This window comes from Numida meleagris, chromosome 6 (genome assembly GCF_002078875.1).
Source record: "Numida meleagris isolate 19003 breed g44 Domestic line chromosome 6, NumMel1.0, whole genome shotgun sequence".
NCBI classification, from domain to species: domain Eukaryota; kingdom Metazoa; phylum Chordata; class Aves; order Galliformes; family Numididae; genus Numida; species Numida meleagris.
Genome location: NC_034414.1, coordinates 33,138,352 through 33,164,195, shown reverse-complemented (window position 1 = coordinate 33,164,195; position 25,844 = coordinate 33,138,352). Strand labels below are relative to the sequence as shown.

The 25,844-nt window shown below is 36.2% G+C and overlaps 1 long non-coding RNA gene across 3 annotated transcripts; it reads left to right on the top strand.

Annotated features, from left to right (window-relative positions):
- Positions 1,736 to 23,871, top strand: LOC110401831. 3 transcript variants are annotated; one of them, XR_002440644.1, is made up of 6 exons: positions 1,736 to 1,866; positions 6,382 to 6,461; positions 6,759 to 14,711; positions 16,038 to 16,508; positions 19,179 to 19,280; positions 20,424 to 23,871. It is a non-coding gene; the product is annotated as an uncharacterized LOC110401831 (long non-coding RNA). The 3 variants fall into 3 exon arrangements; XR_002440643.1 differs by having other exon boundaries at positions 6,759 to 16,508; positions 19,195 to 19,280; XR_002440642.1 differs by having other exon boundaries at positions 6,759 to 16,508.

Genomic DNA, 25,844 nt, shown 5'->3' with positions numbered 1-25,844 from the left:
GTCTTAAGAAAGGATGCAGCAACAGCACATAAGTGGTAAATTTTACTACAAACAAATGCAATCTAATTCTTAAGACCAGATGTTCATTATCGTCATTATAAATCATTGCCACTTTGGATAGTACATTCATATTTAGTTTTGCGTGAAGAAGTCCGAGCAATAGAATAAAAGGATAAATTTTCCAAATTCTCATTTATTATTCATGATTTCTGACTAACAAAAGCATGGAATCTAAATGCATTCTGATAAACTAAACTTGCTTTAGTTCTCCAGGGTTTCAAGAAATGATAGACATCTTCAAAGAAAAATGCAAAAAAAAAAAAAAAATCCGCAGGATGTTAAGACATATGAACATTCACTTTCATCTGCTTTTAATCATCTAAAGTTAAACTAAAGACCAAGAGTAGTCTTTCAGGCATGGGATTTGTTGATTCTGAAATCTTGTACAGATTAATTTTCACTGGTGATTGATTCTTTGCTGTGTTATTTACAGTAGCTCTGAGTCAACATTAGCCTGTTTGGTAGGTTACGAATTCATGAAGATTGAATATAAAACATGCTAAATTTTCTGTTACCTTAGAAGCAACATTATATTGATTATTACAGTAAAAGTTTAAACCTTTGCATATAGTACACAAAAAGTTTCTGATGTATCTGTTACTCTCCTGGGCTTATTGCTTGTATTTCCTTCTATGTTAAATCAGAACATCTAGAAAAATAGTTGGGAGGGGGATATTGAACACTCCTCATTGTTAACATAGTTATGTGCAGGATTTTCTTGCCCTTACGTAACTGAAATTTTATTCAGGTTCCCCTGTTATGATTTTACTAATTTATCTCAGCTGCACATGCTTAAAATTAGTAGATATGAAATTTATTCATGAAAATTTGAGTCACTCAGTGGCATAAGATAAGCATTGACTAAAGTTTAAGCCTATTAGAATATGCAATTCTATATAGAAATTTTTTTGCTAGAATTTTTTTAAAGATTTTAATTAATTGAAGACTTTCTATTAAATAAAAAAAAAAAGGCATTGGATCATTAGATATAGACAAAGACCTTACTCTTTAGTAAACATGATTGAATAAAATGAATCAATTCTCAGATATCTTCGCCTTTTTGTATTTCATCCCTTGCGTGGGAGCAAGGAAGTCTGCAAAGCATCTTGACCACTGAAAAATGTAAATCCTGTTGGTCTGGAGCCTAGAGATTTTGGAGAAAAATAGGGGAAGATGAACAATTTAGAAATCAAGGCAGGGATCATTCAGTTGGTTTGTTTACATGGGTGATGAGGGAGATAAGAGGTGTAACTGATTTTAGAGAGAGATAACTAAGAAGAAATATTTTACATAGAAATGTCACAAACTGCTTTCCAAGGAAGAAAATATGTCTTGTTTTCTTCTCAGATGTTTTGCAATTGTTCTTAAAATACATAGTCCAAGAATTCTGAGCTTCTAGCATTTTTATAATTTTATTATTTCCAAACAAAGTGAAGAGAAATGTTGGCAGGTATTATTTCTCCATGGTTCTAAAATCTTGTCTTGCTACTAGCCAGAAAACAGTGATATCTCATAGGTGGGGTGAGAGGGATGAGAAGAGAGGGAGTTTTTTTTTTCCTCTTCCTAAAGTTTAATATTGCTGAGAGAAAAGAAAAGCCAATGGTAATGTTCAGATGTGTTTTTGGAGAGCGGTAAGTAGTTGATAAATCAAACAATTCTTATTATCTACAGGGAAATTAAATGGAAGGAAAAAAACCAAACCCACCTTGCAGTGCCATTTTGGTCATACAACAAAATGTGGAGTCAGCTCTGATCCTGGTGATACAAGAGGAAGAATTGGAAAGCATTAAGATCATGCAGAAAGAGGTAATGGCTGCCTGCAGATGTGTTTATGTCACTGATGATTGATATTAAAGAACTGATTCAGCTTTATGAGATATAAGAAAATACAACTCATTTTCTTATGGAAAAAAATGAAAAATGATTAATGATGTCAGCTGATTTTTGAATAAAAGCAATTTTTTTTTATTTACAGAAATACTTCATAATATATCAGGAAGTTCTTCACTGAAGAACTTTGTGCAAACCTGTATGTAAATTGGCTGCTTGGTGCTTTTGTTTTTGTTGTTGTTACAAAGCTTACATTTATTAGAGTAACTAAAGCCTTAATGGACTGCAACTGAGATGCAGCCCAACCTTTTTACTGAGGACAGATACCAGCTCTGTACTATCTACTCTGCATAATCCATGCAGAGATGGTGCTGGGCCTTCCATAGGAGGCATATATCACCATCTATCTGTTTCTCCACCCATGTGGAGGAAGCTGTGGCAGCTCTTCTGAGGAAAAGGCAACTGGCCAAGTAGAATCATCCCCTGGGCCACATCCAGCTCAGCTCACAGGATACTAGAGGGACCATCCTGGCCGAAGTTGCTCACAGCCGTTCTGAGAATGTCATGAATCTTGGCTGAGCCTCATAGCTTCCATTTTACAGAAGAATGATCTTGTCCTGTTTCTGGGGAAAAAAAAGAAAAAATTATTCTAATGTTTTTTTTTCAATTTCTCATTTCAGGCTGCACATCTCCCATGAAAAATTCAGTAAGATGAGTAGGTTTTGGAGGGATTCCCTTCTACAATTTTAACTAAGCATGTGTCTATTGCTTTGGTTAATTGAGCAAACAATGCCTTTGGTAGCCATTTCCTTTCACCAGAATCAAAGACAAGGCAATTAACTAATTGCCAGAAGGCGTTGTTAACTGCTGGTAATGAACCACTACTGAGGAAATTATTACTAAGTACCATTAGACAGTGCAAGCATGAGTGAAAGGGAAAAACAGGGTTTCTGGTAATTTTATACTTTTTCCTTCAAAGATGTTGTAACCTGTAGACTCCAAGATACAACATCCTCCAGCCCCAGCAAAGAAAAATTAAGAGGAAAAAACAATTAGTCTTCAGAGCAAAAATATTATCCTACTGTTAAGTAAAGGATAGAGGGTTTTTATGGCATTCACAAAGAAGATTTAAAAAATAAAAAGTAAAAAACACCTTAATCTAACCTATATGTAATTCTGTATTTAGATTTGGACCAGATCTAAATGATCACGAAGATTAAAACAGTACTCACTAATGAGGTTGTTGTTGTTGGTTTTTGTCAATTTAGCAAGACTGTGGTATGTATCTCAAAAGAAAGATGTTATATCATGTGTATATAAACTTTATGAAGGTCAAATTTTTTAGAAATCTAAGGTAACTGCAATAAAAATAGATGTTCAATATTCATTTGATTTTTCACGATTTTAAAAAATTCTTGATAGATTACTAAAAGCAAATCTCATTTTAATCTAAAAAAAGTTCTCTATGTATTTTATTACAGATGTTAACAAAATATCCTGTAATAAGTGTAGTATATTAAACCCAAATCTATAAAAGAACTATTTATGCAGCATAAACTCAGATAAAATATATTATACTTCACAACAGTTGAGTATCCATGTGAACCATGAGTTTGGAAGGCAACTAACATACTGTAACTTACTGATGAATAGCCTTTCAGGATTAAGTTTTGATGCACAAATTCTCAAATGAAAACTTCTTATTCACAGAAGAAATATGATATACTTTAGGATAATATTTTTGTTTTCTTTGCAACATATTTCTGAAGCAGATTTTAGGAAGATGTGCTAAATTAAAGTCAACTTTTGTGTGTAGTTGATACAAGAAAAGACATGAAAGAAAGGTGCTGAGGAGGGCAGGAAGGGCTGACGTACTCAGAAACTAAACCAGCTGTATCCAAACGTACATTTGTGATCTATTTCTGGCTATATAGACAACACTTACTGAAGGTATCTAAGTCCAAATACCTTGGTTCAGAGCACCCCTGCAAGTATGGAGTGGGTGGTGCAGCTAAACAAAGGCCTTGAATGGGTGGTGAATGCTTTACTGTATTTCTGTACAAAAAGTAAATCAAAACAACCAACATAATAGTTTCAAACGATTTTTTCAGCATAGTCCCAACTCAGCAAGGAGCAAAAGCAAGTGTTGAATTCTCTGGATCTAAGTGGTTGCATTGGCAAATGCATCTCTTAGGTTCAAACCTTTAGAATACCTATCCTCCTTCAGCAGATTAGCTCTCTACATATAGCTTCACAATGGAATTTAGATTGTCTAAATTTAGACTGCCACTTCAGTTCCCTAAATTCAGCTGTGAGACCCTCACAAGGCTGCTACTTAGCTGCTACTTAGCCTGAAAGGCACTGAAATTATCTCAACTCCAAAATACTCCCCCAGTAAATTCTTCTAGGTGCCCAAACTTCTGATGCTGGATAGCCATATCCTATGCAAATCCTGAAGATGCTGAGCAGCTGTGAATGCGAGCATGACAGATTCTCAAATTAGCCATTCTGCAACTTGGCTTGTCTGTTGGGACTAATCTCATAGACGTCCTCATACATCAACAATCAAATCAGATTTCAGACATCCTATTGCCAGAGGAGGAGATGTAATATTATCTCTAAAAAATATTCACTTCTTGATCATTCATCGAGGGGATCACAGGAAAGATCTGCTTTCAAATGCCACTTTCAAATCAGGGGCACCAGGAAGATAAGAACCTCAATCTTCTCACTGAGACATGGTATAAAACAGAAACAGCATTTCTGCCTGATTTTTTGTTTGTTTGTTTGTTTTTCAGAGGAAGGCTATTAGAAGCCAAATGAATAGATAAGGTTAAGAATCCAAGACACAACTAGCCCCTTTCCTCAGTTCTGGAGAAATCATTTCCTCAGCAGCCTTTTATTTTTCTTAGTTGGTCTTTGTTACGGGCTGACTTGGATGAATTTTACTCAGCTACTGGCTGCTATGGATCCTGTTCTTAAGATCTGAAGTCTTTCCATATTCAGGAAATTCCAAAATCTGGGCTGAGGAGTTCCTAGTCAACCTACCAATCAGATCCACTAAAACTAATTCTACGTGGAAACGTAACTACTTACTGGTTCACATCCTGTTTGTCTTAGCTGATTCTTAGCTACATGTCACTGTCTAACTGCAATAAAACCATGGCCTGCAACAGATATATGGTTAGTTCCTCTGCAATTTGAAGTCTATTTCAAATTATTGCTGCTTCAAATGACACTGAATCAGATGTGATTCAGGATCACAGTTCCAAGGGACTTGACACAAGGAGAAGCTAGGCAGGTGCACAACTATTTCCAAGCCTATAGCCTCAGTTGCAAGACCCTTCAGTCCAGTACTGTCTGTCATCTACCTCTGGCATGCCATGCATACCTGCAGCACTTAAAAAATTATAGTCATAAGAGGATGGAGAAAGCCATTAGAGGATGAAAGGAGTTTGTTAGAAGTGACCATAAATAGTGAATTAAAAAAATACTCCACTGGGCTTAACATGCCATACAGAAAATGGACTTAGTCTGGAAAATCAGCTTTTGTCAGGATTGTCTGGACAATTGGCATACAGTATAAGTGGAGTCCACTACATAGCCTCTGTAAAAATACCACAAAGGATTAGCCTTATGGGAGATTTTTTCCTTGCTATTGATCTCGAAAAGTTACTTCAAAGAAGAATTTTGTGCTAAATAATACCTTAAAACTGGAAAGAAAGAAATTAAGACAGTACTAATTATTAGTCTTAGAGATCATATCAGAATCTGAAGATTTTCAATTTTTACATGAATTCCAGTGAAAAAAAAAGTATTGTTTTATTTCTATAGCTGCCAGGCAAAAGGCACAGTTAAGAAAAAAATTCTTTGCTGTTGTAGATTCTCAGAATGTGCACTTAAAGTGAGTGAACATAAAGTGGAACAGAAAGCCAAATAAGATATTTGCATAACATTGGTCCAAATCAGCAAATGATGAAGTGATATATTTTCAAGTGTGATTATTACAAGTAGATTTGATGGAAAAACACTTGGAAAACAAACAAACAAGGAAATCACTATTTTAAAGAAACATTTGGATTTAGGAATTTACAATATTTAAGGCACTCAAGAATCTTACTTTATTTAAACTCTAACACATCTTCATAATGAAGAGAATAGCTAAATTTGTTCAATTATACTTCAAGGTTGTTACTGTTCTATAGTTTCTTAAATATATTATTATTCATAAGAATTTATGTGATAAATTTCAGACCAGAAATGACTGTTTTTTGACATTCTGAAAAAATAAAATGAATTAATCCATCTTTTGATATACATAAACTGAAATAGTGTTATCTTATTGCTTTGCATTTCCAAGGGAGATATAATATACACAATATTTTTAAATATTATGAAATTATGATTAGGAAGAAAATTATGGGATATGTTTAAATGCTCTTGCTGAAGAATTTGACAGTTTAGAGTTTTTACAGATAATTTTCTTATTAGTTTCATCCTACAGAAGGCAAAGTGACTTCAGTACCTCTACACTGTGCTGTGGGAGAGATTTGCAACTTGGGTCCAAACTGGTAAGTAATGCAGCTTACTTTATTGCCACACAGTAAGTGAGTTAAGGCTGGTGTACAGGTCTAACACATTAGCTTGGATGCAGTGCTGTAGTACCACATCTGAATGTTTTTCTTGTATTAAATGATATCGTACTAGCTATAGTTGTGCACTCTGCTTAAGGACTGTGTCTGCAAGCCTGGAGCTAGCTCCAAGGTCATCAGAATGAAACCAAACATTACTGTTTTGCCCTAGCCAGAACATCACATGTTTTGTGAGTATGTGGGATTTAATCTTGCCAATCTCTCTAATTCTCCTAGAGAAACTGCAGTGATAGGAGGAATTTGCAATATACATTACTGCTACAAGGTAAACCAATGATTTTATTTTCTGTGTTTTCCCTATATAACTTCAGCAACATGAAATGCTACAAGACTCCCAATGTGCCAAACAACAGAATCATTTTAAGCAGAAGGTTATTTTATTAGGCCTGAACAAAATGCAGTGTTCACAGAAATAACACACCATGAGTTATGAATGTGTTTACCATTTCATCCCAGGCTCATTCCTGTTCCAGTTCAGTTTAATAACAAGATGTTGTTAAATTCAAAAGGAGCAGATAGAGACTAGTATAAGGAGTGATGTTATATTAAAAATCTTGAAGGCAAGAAAACAATTTCTGTAGAGAATTTGGTACACCTCATTACAAAATTACATTAAGCTCATGGGGAATGTTCTATGCATTGTTGCGTGTTCTGTGTTGAGAAAGAAAAGCTGAAGTCTTCCAACAAGCAATTTGTATTATACAGGTAACATTTCAGTTACTAATATCTTAGTTGTGAACACATCATTTGAAGATTATTTGTAATTATAAATATCATCACTTCTGAGATTTAAACATGAATTAAAATCAGTTTGAAAAGAAACAAGGAAATGCCCTTAAGATTGAATTGTTTTGCTCAATCTGCATTACCTAAAGGTTAACTAGGTCTGAGGTTCAAAACAGCTGGTATTCAGTTCTTCAGGAGTGTCAGCATTGTTATCTAGTGGTTTGTGACACTGCATAAGAAGAAATGAAAGCTGCATACTGCTAGAAATAGGAGGAAAACCAGCTTTTAGCCCTATGACATTGCATAAGTACTGCAACACTGAGGATGAGTTCTGCTGGTATCAGCTGAAATGCAGCAGGAGGAGCTCTCCACCCTCCTTGACATCCCACATGAACCTATAACTCACAGCAGCCACTTCCTGAGTAAACACATTCAATTTGGGGAAAAAAAAAAAAGAAGAATCAAAGCAGTCAAGTGTGCAAGTGGGGCAAATGCATCTGATAAGTTATATCTACTGAGCTACATGTAGTGACTTTCCTCCATAAAAGTTATCTGGTCCTAGTTCCATCATTTTTATATTTAATTTTTGGAATTATCTCTCAGGTTTTGACCTTCTACAAAATGTCAGTAACTATGCAGATGATATTAAGTTGACGATATTATTAGCCTAAAATGTTATCATTAGAATAATTGCATATGGTAAGTACAGGGAAATTTTAATGTCCATATTATCAGGTTGTTTTATGTTTAATACAGCGGTTTGATCCTAGAGCAATGTTAGTTTATTTACTGTTCAGTGTATCAGTATACTTTTAAGAAAGCATCTGTGAGCATGAAAATTATCCCTGCAATTTTTGTTTTTATGTTACTGCTGCTGTTATATTCCTACTATTTTTATTGCTACTTTTTGTTCCCGTCATGCACTACCCAACAAACAAGAAGCAAAATAAGTGGGCTTACAAAATTATATATCAAGACTTTCATTCTACTGTGAATAACATAAGATATTTGAATCTTGGAATAAATACAGTACTGATAAGTGCATTTATACATTAAATTAAGGGCTTCTTAATGCTACTTACAGAAACACATGAAGACTGATTTATTTGAATCATGATCTAATACATGGGAAAATTGTTTTCATTAAAAAAGAAAAAACATCCGGGTGAAAACAAAAAATCTGTAATGTTGTAAGAACAAACCTAATTCCATTTTATTGTGATCAGGAAGTCACCAACTTTGCATACAGACCTGAGAAGACAAAAATGGGAATATTACTGATTGGCACTATAATGTTAGTATTTTGTGTCAATGTGAAGAGCATCCCAGTGAAGCTGCTGCCAACAGATAGTATTCCCTTACATCACAGAGATCCAAGCCTTTGTTTCTGCCAAAGATTAACAAATTCTACCGAAGAAATAGCTCTCCCAAACCACACTCTAAAGCTGAAAAACACGTTTCAGGCTTGCTCATTGGTCTATAACATTTAAGTCAGTGATAAATGACAGTCAGTAGCTGTTTAACCAGAACAACAAGAGTAACACATGTTGTTGTATCATTTGCATTCCCGGAGAACAGAAATATCAAAGTGGTTATAATAACATATAACATTCCAATGTTATTAGACCAAAACATATCCTTCTCCATAGCTAGTGCTATGCAGGTGAGAAGAAACAAGTATTTTTAGCTTGTAGTGGAAATGTAGTCATCAGGTTGAGGGAGATGTGTTAGACTAGAAGCATGGGTCACATATGACAATACAAGCTGCTCACTGTTGTAACACAGTCCTGCCAAAGAGATGTACTTCAGATCATTGATCTTTGATATTTGAATTAGAACAAATATTCAAATTTTATGGAGGGGAGAAGATAATTTATACTGTCTCAGACTCTCCCCTTGGACTCTGACCCCTAAAATGTACCATCCTACTCCATACTGATCTGTTGCAAGGAGGAATTCTTGCCCAAACTAACAGTGAAACTAAATCTTCTTCTAATCTCGACAGCACTCTTCCTGAGAAACTGCAATATAAAATTTATCAAAAACTCAGTGGCTGCCAAGGCTAAGAAAGATGGATATTTTTCTGGTAATCCAAAATTTTAAATGAATAAAGTGCAGCCCTTGGGTACAATCTCTTATACTTGCCAGAGTCTGTAGTATCAATTTTATTTAAATTTTGAGAGTGATTAATATACACAAAGGCAGTTTACTAATGCTTTACCCATTTGTAGATTAAACAAAGACTCATTAGCTCACATGAGACTGTTCAGTTTTATTTTTAGCTACACTATGGCTGGTGCAATGACTCTTCTTTTAGCATTTTCATTTTGCATTGCCTTCAGTCCTGACATGAAAGTTAACATTAATCTGCCAACTCATTCTGATTGGATTGCTTTGGAAGTCACTCCAAAGTCACAATGGCTAAATGGGATGAAGCTGTAAGACAGAAATGCACTGCAGTTAATACCTCTGCAGTACTGAAGCTAAGCCAGGGCCAGCCCTAATTCCTAAAAGAAAACAAATCCACAATAATCCATCCCTTAATTCTGAACAGAGTGGCACAATGCCAAATAATATAAAACTTGCATTCTTTACAAAAGCACTGCATCTTATTCCACCGTGGATTCTCTTGGCCTTTTATTCGTGTAATTTGAGGTCAGTGAGCAGCATACATGTGAAGGTGTTATCTATACTGACACTTACAGCACTCCAGTATTCTCCTGAAGTAAGAGGACTCAGGGAGGAAATGGCTGCTGAAACAATACATTTAAGCTTCTGTTGCAACAATTAGAGGGCAAAAATTAAGATTCTTTCTAATACCACAGCCATTCCCACCCAGGACTTTTTTTCTAAGTGTATTTTCAGTCATTTAATCCATCTAAAGTCCAGTTGGGTAAAACTACAATTGTTACTGTTATTTTCTTAATCTGGGTCAGATTTTGGTTTTACAAAAAGAAAGGATGGCCCCATTCATGTCTAATTAGACTCAAACCAGAGATTTTGATTAGGAGCATGCTGATTTTAGCCCAAACCTAGACTGTGTTTTTAGAATCTATTCTCCCTAGAGTCCTCTCATGATGATAATTTAGCGTGACAAAAAGAACCAGTTTAGACATTTCTATCTTCATCCAAATATGTGTCTTCATATAGAAATAAGCCTTAAAATGTTTTTCCTAACACGAAATGTCCCACAGAAATATATATGCATGTTGGGATGTATTAGGTGGATAACAAGTATCTCTAGAGGTCAGGTATCATTTAGGACTCCTTAGGATTCCTTTGTGACAGTTGTCTTATCATGTAAATATCATATAATATTAAAATTTGTTTTGTATTATTAACATATATATTTCAACTTCATGTTAAATCAGACTGTAAGAGTTGTTCATTACCTTACCAGAGATGACAAACAAGAACAAAGCAGTAAAGTGCCTCACTTGTTTCAGGATTGACCGACATAGGGGGAACGATTGTTTACGAGGGAGGATAGCGATAGGACAAGGGGGAATGGTTTTAAACTGAGACAGGGGAGATTTAGGTTAGATATTAGGAGGAAGTTTTTCCCTCAAAGGGTAGTGACACACTACAACAGGTTGCCCAAGGAGGTTGTGGATGACCCGTCCATGGAAGCATTCAAGGCAAGGCTGGATGTGGCTCTGGGCAGCCTGGTCTAGTGGTCGGCAACCCTGCACTCAGCAGGGGGGTTGAAACTAAATGATCTTTGAGGTCGTTTTCAACCCAGGCCATCCTATGATTCTATGATTCTATGACATTACTGTAAATGAAATCCCAGTAATCCTGAAATTCTAAGGCCTGGAAGTTAAATATTTCTTCATAGTATAGAAATATTTCAAGAAATCCAATTTAACATGTATCATAGGATATTGAAAACAATTCATTTTTCAAACTGAACTTGATATATTCTTGACCACACGTGCAGACGGCTGTGCAGACAAAAATGATCTTTTCCCTTCCACCATGTTTTTATCACTATAGTACATCTGGCCCCAGTGCCATTGTCAGTGCGTGGCTGGATGTCTGGAGTGATGCATAATGATAACTAACCATGAGACAGCCCCCTTTACTCAGCCATGTCTGCATTCAGTTCTGTGTGACGACCTGGTATGGCTTTGAAAAGCAATGTCACTTCATCAGGTTAACCCTACATTTGTGTCAGGCCCTATCTGTTCACCTGTACTGTGCTGACACAGCTATTTGCTTCTGTTCTGAGGTCCAACTGTAGCTCTGCATTAGGCATTCGTGTATGTATATAAGGGAACATTCTTGCCTATTGTTAAAATCTATTTTTAAAGGTTGAAAACTGTACTTACCTCCAGCAAATGCTGCAAACAATTGACTCACAAGTGAACTATAAATAATGCTCACAGCATAGAGCCCATGTAGCATACTGCTCTAACATTACTGAATATTCAGAACCTGCTGCCTCTGGTAGCTATATACGTCATGTTCATGACAGGTTCAGGCTTCAGTAGCCCAGAGCCCAAGATCCGGCATGTGTTTTGGAACAAGAGCATTTGCGGATTAGTGAATACCAGCCACAGGGCCAGGTATGATGGGGAAAGCTGGAAATACAAAGTGTCTCTACTGACATTCTAAATATTACCACAAAAGTATATGAAATATAGGGATTGGGAGGAGATGAGGGGAATTTCTGCCAAATACTGCCAGATATAAAGCAATTTAGAGAGCTACAGGCCCAGCCTCCATCATATGCAAGACTTCTGATTCGGGCAGATTTTTGAAGGAAGTACCGCAGACATAGAATGTAGGATGAAAGTGGCTTTGGCAAGGATAGATCTTCCCAGGCTGGGCTGCTAAATTTTTGACCAACATCAAAACAAGTGTGGTGGGAGATGGAGCTGTTATGGTTGTCTCCCTGTGGGTTAATGGGTCAGCCCTAACCAAGGAAAGGGCAGAACAGAGCACTTAGCCCCTTGGGAGTACCAGGGGAGAAGTGAAGGAGAAGGAGCGGTTTTTCCATGTTTTGCCATTCAGAATGATGCAGCAAGTCTCCAGCACCCCTACCACAACCAAACAGACCTGCAACAAACAGACCCTACTTGTCAGGGAGAGAATAAGAGGAAAATGAAATACACGGTCAAAGAAACGAGCCCAACAACTGTGACATGTACACAGCATCAGATCTGTGTCTGAGTTCAACACAGCATTATAGCCTCATCCAAAGTTTGTTGTCTCTCTTAGAAGAAAATGAAATGTGAGATCATGGAGGCAAGATTCTGGCAGGGGTATAACCATCTCTTCACTGTGCTGTATCTCAGGTATTATATTCAACAAGAATCTGAAATGCTGTAGTGCATACATGTATAGGCTGCTATTAAATCAAGTCAGCTAGAGGTCATTAACACCCAGTAACTCAATGCTTCTATGATGAGAATGTGCCTACTTCTACAGCTATTGAAAAAAAATCACTGCATTTGTACTGCATCTTGGTTTATGACTCAACTTTTTCACACGCCAGTCTCTCAACTAACTCTATTAACTCTTCAATATACATATGTAGATGAATTAGTCAGTTGGACTGTTCAGTTGTTCCACAAGTCACATTGTGGGTCTAATCTACCTATTTATATAGAAAAGTTGGCTGGGTGTAAAAAAAGATATTTCATAAATTAAGCTACATAGGAAATATTTGGATTTCGAGCATTTGTTCTGAGACAGTAAATGAATGAAACAGATATCTTATTTCTGACCATTCTTTTACTATTTACCCAGGCAAAGCTACTTTGAAGATTATTCAGACTCTGCTGTTTAAACCCAAGGTTATGGCAAGTTCTACATCTCACGTGAAAAATGATGTCATTCCTTTATGGGAAAGGATTATTACATGTAAAAACACTGTTATCTTGAGTTACAACTGATCAAAAAAATCTAAGATAGTTACAGATATTTCTGCTGTTGTACTTTGCATGTTCTATTTTATTTTATTTAAATTTATTTTAATAATTTTTTTTATTTCAGATTGTTCTGGGAAAATCCCTCCATATATAAGTTGTGGGAAAATGCTTCAGTTAATTAAATAGAAATACTATCAAATGCATAGAGGATAGACTTGTGGTTTGTTTTTTTTGTTTTTGTTTTTGTTTACATCTAAATCCCAAACAAGTATAAATGCATTCTTTTGCTGCCCTGACGTAGCACCAGTAATCGAAATTCAAAGTGTATATGCTGGACTGTTTTCCAGCTCTGTAGTAGGGACAAGAAATTTCAATGAAAATAGAGTTCCGGCTTTGCCCTTTGCCCTTTCTGCCTTACCACATTCTACTCATTATTTTGATTCAATCTTCTGTTAAAGGATTCTTCCATCAGTTCTCAGATAACTGAAAATAAACCTATGTGAGTTCAAACAAAATTCATCTCCAATGTGCCACACAGTATTTTAAACTTAACAGTTGCTTGCAGAAAAATGTATAAGTAGATTTCCAAATCAATGAAAAGCAATAAAGATTTTTTTCCTGGTATTTGTCAATTGTAGGGTTAACAATTTCAGAAGATTTAAAATGAACACTGATTTTGGTTGGCAAATTATTATGACATCATCTTTTCCCAGATATACTATAAAATGCCCATAATTCTTTTGGTTTTCCTAGGGCCTGGCTGAGGACTAAATCTGTTCTTTCTTACAGAATATTGGATTTTTTGAAATTATGGCTTCACTATGGACTTCTGAGATATTTTTTAGCAGAAACGAAATAAAAAGGAGTTATTAAAAGCACAATTATTGGATGATTTGGCAACATTACACCTAAAGCATAAAAACCATCTTCCACTTCATTTTTTCATATTCTGCTCCTCTAACTTAGATAAATCTGGAATTTACTTGAATGCTGAAAAGAAGGGAAGGGCAGGGCAGGGCAGGGAAGGGAACGGAAGAGAAAGTGATTCCTGCAAATATGTAAAATATTATTACCATAATATAACATTAATTAAAAGAAAAGAGCTTACAAAACCTTAGAAGAAACAGGCTTATGTCAAGGACATCGACAGTTCACTGTAGGGATGCTGGAGAAGGATGTGAAATTTCACTAAGTTTTATCGTGTACTTCTGGAAATTACTTGAAGAATACCATTCATTTTCCCTTGATTCTTTCCTGATGGGTCAGCATCAAAGGAGAAAAAAGACTAAAGTATTTATTGCATTGTAAGTATTTAGAGAATTAGAGACTTGAAGTTATTCATGTAGATTGTCTGCCATTTTTACTGAGATTTTCTTTGCTAAACAGACTTGAAAAATGTTTTATAAGCCTCTGAAATGCTTGCAGTAATTTAATTTCCTCACTTTTATGTCAGTCTCTCATTCTTCTGTCCTTTAACTGGAAGTCAGAAAGACAAAATCCTGGTGCTTGAGTTGAAAGAATACCATTAGACAGAGTTCATTGACCTGAGCCTTCCACAACATTAACTGTACGTATGATACCACTGAATTACAATACAGTTTTTCATTGCTTCAGAAAACTGTAGAAGAGCATAGCAGGAGGAAGTCTTCCTGATGCCTCCTTAGCACTTCTTGTGGCCATTGCTCAGATACAGATAAAGAGTGGAAGAGGAATGACTGCACAAGCTCGAAACTAAACAGATGCAGAGTAGGTTTTAAAGAAGCCTGAAAATAACTGGACAATCAGTACAAAAAAATAAGGATTCTGGAACTACAGGTGACAGATTTTTTTTTTAATTTGATGAAACTTCAGACTCAATTATGGTAAAAGTCACATAAAAACTGTCAAAATTCTAGCTGCCAATATAATGATATCAATTAATTTAAATACTAAGATCTGTAAAGGATGAATTTTCTTTCATCATGTAGACCGTCAGATGTAGAAAATTAAATTAAAGGCAGAGGCTATTTCACATAGAAGCAGCACTTTCCATATGCAGAAGAAGATTTATTTCCAGAAAACAAAACGTGATTTGTTAAAGAATTAGGAATGGATTCAGGACTGCAGTTATGCAGTAGGACACTCCTACATGTCCTACATGAAATATCTACCATGAGGCATGTTTCACACAAAGTTGTTCAGCAATCATGGGTAAAGTCTCCACTGTTCCACAGCCTTTAGCCTCTTCGTGATTACATATGGTTTTAAACAACACTGACAACCTCAGTATTTTTAAGGAAAAGAAACAATACAGGATAGGAAGTCAGCAACTCACAAGTGTTTCTGATCGGCAGGATATTATTTGTAACATCTAGACGTATAATATTTTAAGTATGAAAATTTCTGTAGCACCTAATATAACAGAACTTTGAGATATTTTTTGAAGTAGTGCTAATAAAAAACTTTCTGATTGTTGATATACATAAATGCATGAAGCTATTGTGCCATTAGTGACATAATTTCTTAACCATCTTGTTTAGAAAAATGCACACAAGTTCAGTTTTACAAGTTCTAGGAAGCTTAAGAGAATACCAAAAATCTAAATATGGAAATAGAGCTATTTGTTCTATCATTAGTAATGCAGGAAGTGGAGAAAGAATAGTGATGTTCTTAACGTGATCTAAAAGTTTAGGATTACTAACAAAGATCATTAACTTCTGGGATCTATGCAGACCATGTCTGAGGACTGGATTTAAGCAGAATTTAGGAAAGAATATAGCTTTATCTCCTAGCTTTTCATATGAAAAAGTATTGGTTCTGTTACTTCTAGCATGGAGGATCCAAAATCTAGTTGTGTGGATAGTTGCCAAATTTATTGTCCAGTAGCTTGAATTGACTTCTCTTTTTCCTGCAGCAGACTGGCAGAGCATCTTCTGGCTTGATGAAACTTGAGGAAAGAAAGACTTGGAATCTGGTGCTAGAAATTGCTAAGCATCAAGGCTATTGAGAGTATCACTAGAAAGCAACCTCTTCTGCTGCCTCACTGAGAAAAGGAGGGAGGAACTTGTCGCAGCACAGTGCAAGAAGAGTCTAAAAGTCATCACAGTCTTGTGTCACCCCCAGTAATAAGCACTTGCCCCTAATGCATGTTGATGGCCTCAGGAAATCTGTGCTGAGTACTTAAGAAATTCAATGACCTTCAGATTGAAGAGAATCCTGGAAGGGCAAGATGAAGAAGGTGGATCAGCAGCAATACAGCTCTTCATTATGCCATAACATCTGCTGCTATCAGACTGAAAACATTTCCGTTCTTCTTAGTCACACTTTGAGCCCAAGCCTAATCCTATGGTTAAAGTAAATTCTGCATTCATCAGGAACATTTCATGTGAGTATACATGTGTGAACATTACATTACTTGAAATGACAAAAAAATAATTACTCTCAATTTACTATAATCATCTACTGGTTTAATTAATGTTGGCTAGTTGGTTAGTTGGTTTGGGTTTTTCGTTTTGCCTTTTGGGGCTTGCTTTTTGTTTGTTTGGTTGTTTCTTGGTTTGTTTGTGTTGAAAATCTTCTCTTGCCTTACAAGCATCACCATAATATGTCCTCATCTTGGAGTACTACACTATATATCTTGTAAAAATACTCTCCACCAGTATAAATAAAGACTTTAAATGTGTCACCCCTTTTTAATATCACAGCATTAGAAACCAGATACAAAAGGGTGGAGGGCAAAATAGTTGTTGCTTTATTTAGAAACAAAGCAGATGGGGAAAAATATGTCTCACTAGTTACAAAGCACGTGGCGATGTCACTTTCCACAAAGATTTTGGTGCAAGGAATATAACAGTCTGTATCAGTTAATTTTTGTAACACTTAACACTAACTGGAGCAGAAGGAAAATACAGTATGTTCTGTTACTGCCGTTGTTTATAGCTAAATATAGGAATCCTATAGAGCCTGTAGGTAAATTCTTGTTATCTAAGGGATCATTCTTCACTCAGTCAAGTCTACGCAAGAAGACAAGGCCATCATACAGTGTTGAGATGCCTTAAATTTTCTCAAGAATGTTTAGAAGCATATGACCTGAGTTCACTCTTAAAATAAGTTGTCCTCTTCAGTGTGTTCACAGCCAAACCACTGCCTGCATCTTAGCTATGTGACAAAAGCTTTATATCACAATGGTACCTCACACATCCTCCTTAACTTTAAAGTGAAATCTGAATGTTCAGGGAGGAAAGAGCTGCAGTGAAATCCAGTGTTTTCCACAACCTGAAAGAGTGGTTATTGCAGTTGCAGTACTATTCAGTTGCCCTGCCAAAGAAACACTGATACAAGGCCCCTGTGCAACAAATTGTTGTGCATGTAATTTTGTGTAATGTGACATGAATTCTTAGGGAATATTTTTTTTAAATTGACTTTAAATATAAGTACCTGCTGACATATCATAATGTTGACAAGATAGGCAAATCTGTTCCCAGACTGTATACATGCAAAATAGTGCATATTAATATGCAAATGGATAATCATTTTTGCATAACAAATATAAATTTCAAAAGTTTTGTGTTTGTTTTTTCACCTTTCCAGATTTATTCCAGCATGATTTTTACACAAATTTTGAAAAACTTAGAAGAAGCCCATAGGAAAATCACAATACCAGCTGCTGATACTTGGAATCTGGTTGAAATATAGACCTGGAAACCTCATGTTAACAGTTCACAGAGTGTACACCTGAGGATTTAAAAGTCCCAAGTGAAAATATTTTACATTCCTCAGAAGAATAACATACATTAAAAAATTCTCATTCCATGATGCCAAAGAAGACTGAAAAGTCCAGGCTGAAATTACCCCAGCTGCATATGCTCCTTTGTGAGTGGTGATGGGTTCAGCCTTTCTTGTGATGCAGATGCAGGGAGTGCTCACATTACCCTGCTACAAATGTCTTTCATTCTCATGCCTTGTTGAAGTGGAGAATGTGGTAATTGAAGCTCCCAATAACTAAAAAGCTGACTGCCATGCAATTCACTATTTATGCACTTCAGTTTCATCTGTTGTGCTGAGATACTAGTGGGTATATTGATTTTTACTACAGGCATTTTATAGATGTTTTTTATGCTAATGTTTTGGGAAAGGTACTGGGAAAAAATGGTGTCTCAGTGCCTCCCCACACTGAAGCACTATATTGGATCAATCCTTTCTCTTGACTAGGGAGGCCCAAATGCACCTTTAGTGTGCATTACACATGCACTAGAAGTGTATGTATGTTTTTGAGATGATTAACATCACTTAGTTTACTGATTTAGAGAGAGAGAATAATGATAATATATTAAAAACCTAGCCACAGGAGTGAGAAGAAAAGGTCCTGTTTTTATCTCTTCCTGTGAGCTTAAACTTTTCTCTTCCATCTGTACAACGTAAGCATTAGTTTAAGAACCTAAAGGTTAAAGAATTAATATTTTATGAGGTGGGTTTTTTTTAATCTTTATACAGACGGTGCTATGAAAATAGTCTGACAAGTTAGTTTCATTATGAATTAGCACTTTTCAGACAATTTCCTTTTATTCATAGATCGAACAAAATTTTTTCTCTACTTTTATGGGGAGTAATGGAAAACGATGAAAATTTTATTTTTGTCCTAACTTCTCCAGGTAGGGAAAATTCATTTAAAAAAATTCTCTTGGGATTGTTGTAAAATGGGGGTCATATTTTACATTGCTCCATGGTTTTTGCATATGAAACTTACACAAAGGCTAGGAACATGGAGTTGTGTAAAAACATTCAGACATATAAACACCATATGTCTAGGACAGAATAACTTTCTAGGCTCACCACAGCTCATGGAGAAAGTAGCCTCCAGAGAATCATTCATCTCACTTCAATAAAGTAAAGTAATTGCCTGAGACATGCAGAATTAGTTATCTCCCATTTCTCTTTATCAGAGGAAATATGAATGATCAGCTTAGAAAGTATACTTAATGCTTAGCTGATAAAATTATTTACTTCCAGAAAAAAAAGAGTTTTCTTTGATCTAATCACTTTTATATTTACGTAGATATATATTTACACAGATGACTTACATACAGATGAGTATGAACCTTTGTACCACTGAATAAGAAAAGAATAAATGGCAGTGTAACCTCTGAATAACTTCAAGGTAATTTTTTTTTTTATTTTCTTTGTCTGTACAACAAAATGTAGTTTATATCATGTCAGAAGTTTCTCAGAAAATTTTGAATGTCAAATGGCTAGAGCTTAATATTTAGAGCAAGAGGGAAATTTAATTTCAAATCAGAATTAGAGTTCAGTTTTTCTGTAAACCTATAAAAAACTTGTAAGATAAAAATGGCTGAAGTTTGTGAGGTGTAAATTGGTGTAAATCTTTCACTGTTATTCTGCCTGTAATACTTTTTTGTCAACTTGTCCCACATTTCTTCAGATTGGCTGTAAGTTCTTGGCTGCTTGAGAAATTAGGTCCCATATGGTTCTGGAAACAACCCAGTCAGAGGAGTTTCTACTAATCTGGAAATTCAAACCTGCCCCCTACCCAGAAATATGAAAGCATTCAAATTCCAAGACTCTTTTTGGCTTGCCTTCAGTTAATATCAAAGGTCTAAATGTAACGTACATTATGGCAGGAAATCAATGCAGAGAAGAGAGAGTGAGTGGGCAGCATTCCACTCTATATGGCCAGGAATAGATCTGCTGTTGTTACCAGATCTGCCACTAAATGCAGTGCACAACAATGTAAATACCACAGCATTGTACTCGCTCCATCTTACAAAAAGATCACACCAGGGCGATAGTGGTGCAGTCTCCTCTGTTATATGCAGCTGCAGTGTTAACATGAGGGAGATCTGCCATCTTGTCCAAGCATTTTTTGCTGTGAAAACATGCAGGATATTTTTATAATTGTCTGGATTCCCTCTTTTCCTTCAGGCATCTCTCCTCAGGAAGCCTTCCAAATGCAAAACCATCATACAAACAAAATAAATATATAAAATAATTAAATGAGCACTGCACATACAAAACCTAGGAACTTCAAAGTAACAGATTAGAAATTTTGGTTTTGCTTGGTTTTCTGCTTGAAAGATAACAGAGAAGATAAAACATGACAGCTAATCTCCAGTGATCACTGAGAATGTTCAAAACAGGCCTTTTTTTGCTTTACTTTTTAGTGGTATATAAAATAGATTATAATTGCCTTTCATTTTGTGAACTCAACATTATTTGCTTGTTCTGTTTTTTTTTTTTTCTATGGTGATATATCATTCAGGTTCAAACGATTCTATTTTTGCAGACATAAGAAGCGAAGTAGTTCCACAAAGTTCCCTGAAATAAAATGCATATAAATGAAAAAGTCGCTGTCAGTGACTATGATGGAAGCAGGCTAGCATTGGTCAAATGATTTTAAAACAGAGTTAAATCCCAGGAAGAACTCTGGAAGCCAAAATTCCTTCCATGGAAATCTAAATCATATGTACCCTGAAAACTTAAGTCTTCCCTGTCTCTGTATACATACATCATAGAATCATAGAAACACAGAATCATAGAATGGCTTGGGTTAGAAGGGACCTTAAAGATCATGTAGTTCCAGTCTTCTTGCCATGGAGCAGAGTTGCCAACCTCTAAATCAAGCACTGGGTTAGGTTGCCCAGGATCCATCCAACCTGGCCTTGAACACTTCCGTCTTCATTGGAGAGGTGCGCCAGACCTCTTATCATCTTCATGGATCTTTTTTTTGGACCCTCTCCGACAGCTCCACTTGTGCGGGGGGCCCCCAGACCAGGATGCTGTACTCCAGATGGGGCCTCAAGAGGGCAGTAGAGGGGAACAATCACCTCCCACACCCTGCTGGCCACCCCTCTTTCAGTGTAGCCCAGGATACAGTTGGCCTTCTGGGCTGTAAATGCAAGGCCTCCCCTGGCTGAAGCAATAAGGAAAGGCAATGAGAATTCAATATTTGAGAACTGGCAGACTTTGTTCCACAACAAATACTGACATGTGCCTTGAAGAACACAAGTTCATGAAGAAATGGAAGATGTATGCAGAAGAAGGAGAGAAGACAGAGTCAGCAATTTTAGGCATCGATACGCGTCAGAGGATTACACAAGTAGTGCTGCTTGACCAGGAGGGACAATCAGAAACATAGGTAGACCCAAGACTCGAGGTGGAATATTGTGCAGTGGCAGTACTGCACGCAAAATACAAAAGAGAGAGCAATTTCTTGAAGAGTGTAATCAACAAGTTGTGATTTTCTTAAAAAGATAAGTGAAAAAGTGCTGTATTACTCTTGTGTGAAGGGAAACCACACGGAGCACAGTTACACTATCCTCAGTGGAACAATGAAGGGGACTGTGCCCAAGGGAATGCAATACCTCCTGAAACTGATGGATGTGCATGAAAAGTAGTGACTTCTTGCCTTTATTTAACATGGGAAACTTGTTCATTGTAGTGTCTGCTCTGTGATCAAAGAGGAATTTCTCCATGTAATCTTTTTACCAGGAGACATGGGAACTTACTAGGATTTACCCTGGCATACAAAGGATGATGAAAGGAAACTTAAACATCTGCAAATGCCAGTGAGGACTGACAACAGTCTGCACTTACTTTCTGGGTGTGCTTTTTAGGTCATTTGTGGGAAACATTTTGTTAAATAAATTGAGCTTTTTTTTCTATAGGAGTCTGAAATAGCCACCATCAGCACTGCCAGCTTATGGGACGGGGATTATCATGCAGTGGGGAAATTTGTTGAAGCAAACACAACCCCTTAGCAATTCTCCTCTCTGTGTTTGCCTTCACGACTGCCTTGGATGAGTGCTCAAAGATTATATAACCTGGCAGCAGCTCTTTAGGCTGGTTTTTGAGCCTACAATATCTGCTGTATCTTGCTCAAAATAAAAAGGATGTACTTGATCAGAGTTATTTAAATACTACTGTCACTAATGCAGCTTCTTTCATATGTCAGACATTATCAACATTTTACATTTTTCTTATTAAAGTAGTTAGCAATAATTAATTTTTTGTGGCTCTATTCCTACTTAGAAAAGGCTAAATAGCTGGCAAGCCTCTTAAAGTAGGATTAGACTGCAGACCAGCTCAGACAATGCTTCCAGGCATTGGGGGTGTACTGCAGAATCAGTTTAATAAAGTCTGATTAGATTACTTTCTCTGGTCAATTTGAAGCACACTGGCCACAGGATAAATCATCTTTTTATCTCACTGCTTTGCTCTTTTTCTTTGCTGAAGCATATTTTAAAAACATTAAACATATTTTCTAAACATCTATGTATTTACAGATGCAAAAGAAGCATAACCTTTTGAATTCCCTGTTGCCCTAGCGCAGTTTGATATTATAACTCAGAGTAAAAGATACACCCATTCTCTGAGATGTCTGTGATCAGTTGTTTACTTTCTTAATACATTTCCATTTTTCCTTTCATAGAAGTCCCTGCTTGTGTCACAAGAAAACAACCTTTCATTCCTTAACCGGATCTGTTAAGATAATAGTTTATGTAGTGAAAAATGGTTTATGTATTTTATACAGTGGTAAAGTTAGATGCTTCTGATAGATGACCAGTTTAGGAAGAGTGTTGAATTTAGTCTTTTATTGGGAAAGTAGGAATACAGAATTATAGAATCATAGAATGGCCTGGGTTGGAATCTTGGATCTTAAAGATCACTTAGTTCCCATATCTTTAAACTTGATTTGTTACATGTGTTGCTGAGCAACTGTAGATTTATTCCGAAAGTCTCAGTTTAGAACTACTTTTTCCTTTATAAGTTGTCAGTGCTTACAGTAACATTGTGCAAGTTTTCCACCTAATGCCATCTCTAGTAGAAGAGTTATTTAAACATTAAGATCAGAACAAAATATGCCTTCCTCTAGCTTTTTTTAAGATGCTTAATTATGCCAACAGCAATTAGTAGCCAGCTTAGTTTCTTGAAATCATATTACTCCAGTCTGTTTTGCCTTTCAACAGTCTGTGCCCAAACATTTCTTCAAATTTTTATGTGGTCTAGAACTTATCTGCTGATACACAAATTCTGTTTGCATAATGTACATTCACATTTTATTTTCCACTGGAACATAAAAATGTATTTTGACTTCTCCCAGGGTTATTTCTACACTTTGGGAAAATAATGCATTTCTACGTTTATGAATATGAAGTGTCCAACCCAGAGGCTGTCTATGTAAAGGTCCAACCCTGCTCATGTTTTCATTCCATTGTGTTAAGTACAGAGCAAATATTTTTAGTGGTTTGTAGGCCACTGCTCCACAATTTCTTGTAAAATGGCCTAAGATTTGTTTAAAGGAAAACTACTTTTCTGCATTATAACTGTTATTACTGTCATAAAAAATGAGGTGATGATACGAAAAATAAAAGATGAAAATAGAATGAAGTATTTCCAAAGTTCCAATTTAAAGGGTGCGTTTTCAAGCCTGTTCAAACTTTGTTTAACTAAGATGATAATTTAAAACAGCTTATGTCTATGCAGTCTATCTTTTCATACATTCTTCCTTTTTATTTTCTAATTAACTATTAATTAACTAATTTCTAATTAACATTTATGGACATTTCCTTCAGATTTTATTCATGCACTCTTTTCAAATAGCTGAAAAGGTCTTGAGGGTAACCCCAAGTATGAATGGTAAGCTGGACATGAACCAGCAATGTGCTCTCACAGCTCAGAAAGCCAGCCGTATCCTGGGCTGCGTCAAAAGAAGTGTGGCGGGCAGGTTGAGAGAGGTGATCCTGCCCCTCTACTCTGCACTGGTAGGGCCTCACCTGGAGTACTGCATCCAGATGTGAAGTCCTCAGTACAGGAAAGATATGGACCTGTCAGGGAGCATCCAGAGAAGGGCCACAAAAATGATCCAAGGGGTGGAATACTTCCCTTATGAGGACAGGCTGAGAGATCTGGGGCTGTTCAGCCTGGAGAAGAGAAGGCTCCAGGGAGACATGATAGTGACCTTTCAAAATTGAAAGGGAGCTATAAGAAGGAAGGGGATGGACTCTTTAATAGGGTCTCTTCTGATAGGACAAGGGGAAATGGTTTCAAACTAAAAGAGAGGAGATTTAAATTGGGTATAAGGAAAAGGGTTTTTTTTACGATAAGGGCAGTGAAGTGCTGGAACAGGTTGTCCTGAGAGGTGGTGGACTCCCAATCCCTGGAAACATTTAAGATTAGGCTGGAACAAACTCTAAGCAAAGTGATCTAGCTGTGGATGTACCTGTTAATTGCAGGGGAGTTGGAGTAGCTGACTCTAAATTGAGTGAGAAAATTGTATGATTCTATGATTCTATGAAAAATTTATGGACAGAGAAAGAAGGAGGAAGGAAAGAAGGAGCACAGAAACCTTTTCCTCATATTTTCTGGGGAGACTGCAATGAATAGTCAAGAAGTTCTGACACATCCTGGTAGGCTGGTTGAAAAGTCAAAGCAAAACAAAGTCTGCAGAAACAGCCTGTGTTTTTAATAAGCTTTCTGCAAATTTCTCACTTAACTCTAACTGCCATTGGTAGCTAGTGCAGAGGAAATGCAAGATTTACCTCTAACTTGATCATGAAGCTGCAGTGCCCAAGGCGTATGTATAGTTTGAATGCTTGAGACACCTAAACTATGTTTTCTCAGTCTTGTTTGAGGTTTTCCAGTTCTGTCATTTATGGATATGAGCATTATCCTCAGTTTTTCAACTGATGAATATGGCACCTTTTCCTCTTCTGGACTTGGACAGATCAGTACAATACACTGCAGCACCATTACACATTTCCTTATGACTAATGTCTTTAGAAACACATATATACATTATATGTGATTTAGGCTTTAAAATAAGACTGAATAAGGTACTCAGTGGTTAATGAGAGAAAAAAGCTAAATTCTATCAGCAGAGCAGTCTAATCTTATAAGATTACATCTTCCACGGTTATCTTAAAGGTAGAAGTTGTACAGCTTTATAATTGCTTGAGAAAAGCCATTGCGTGTCCTTGGAAGTCACAAGACTGTGGGACTAAATCTACAGTAATATCACTTTCTTCCTAATAAATCCAATGCCAAAAGGATCTAAGATCACTACGCATTTTAAATAGATTAACTCTGAGGATATTATTCCAATCTATTTTATATGAACAATAAAGTTCTCTGGCAAGTTCAGTCTACTGTGAAATCCTCAAAAATTGAATGCTGATACACTTTGGAACCTGAATTGCTAGAGTTTGTCTGTTTTCTAGTAAAATGTCACTAGATGCTGTTAAAATTTGTTTAGCCTTAACAAACAAACTCACTCAGTGTTAAAATAAACTGGTTAGGAGCCAGAAGAGATGAGACAGGATTATTCAAATCTAATATGTGTTAGAATACAGCTTAAGTCCTCTGACCCTAATCACTTTCCACTGAGGTACATCAAATTAGGATCCTGGGACAATTTGTGTAGGAGTCTGAGTAAATGCACTAGCTTTGCCCTGTGGAAGAATTCATGCACTTTAATAGCAAGTGAAAAAGCATGGATGACATCATAATAGTTCCAGAGGCTACCTATACGTATAAGAGATCTACAAACTGCAGTGCTGTTTCTGAGACTTATGTGCAAATGCAGTGATTGATGGAAAGTGCTGCATCTTCATCAACCTTTAACGCTGTTCTTTTTCTATGCTAACTCAAAAAATTCTCTTTGTATAACAATAACTACTTAAAAGTTAGTAAGCGTTCATTTTCCTCT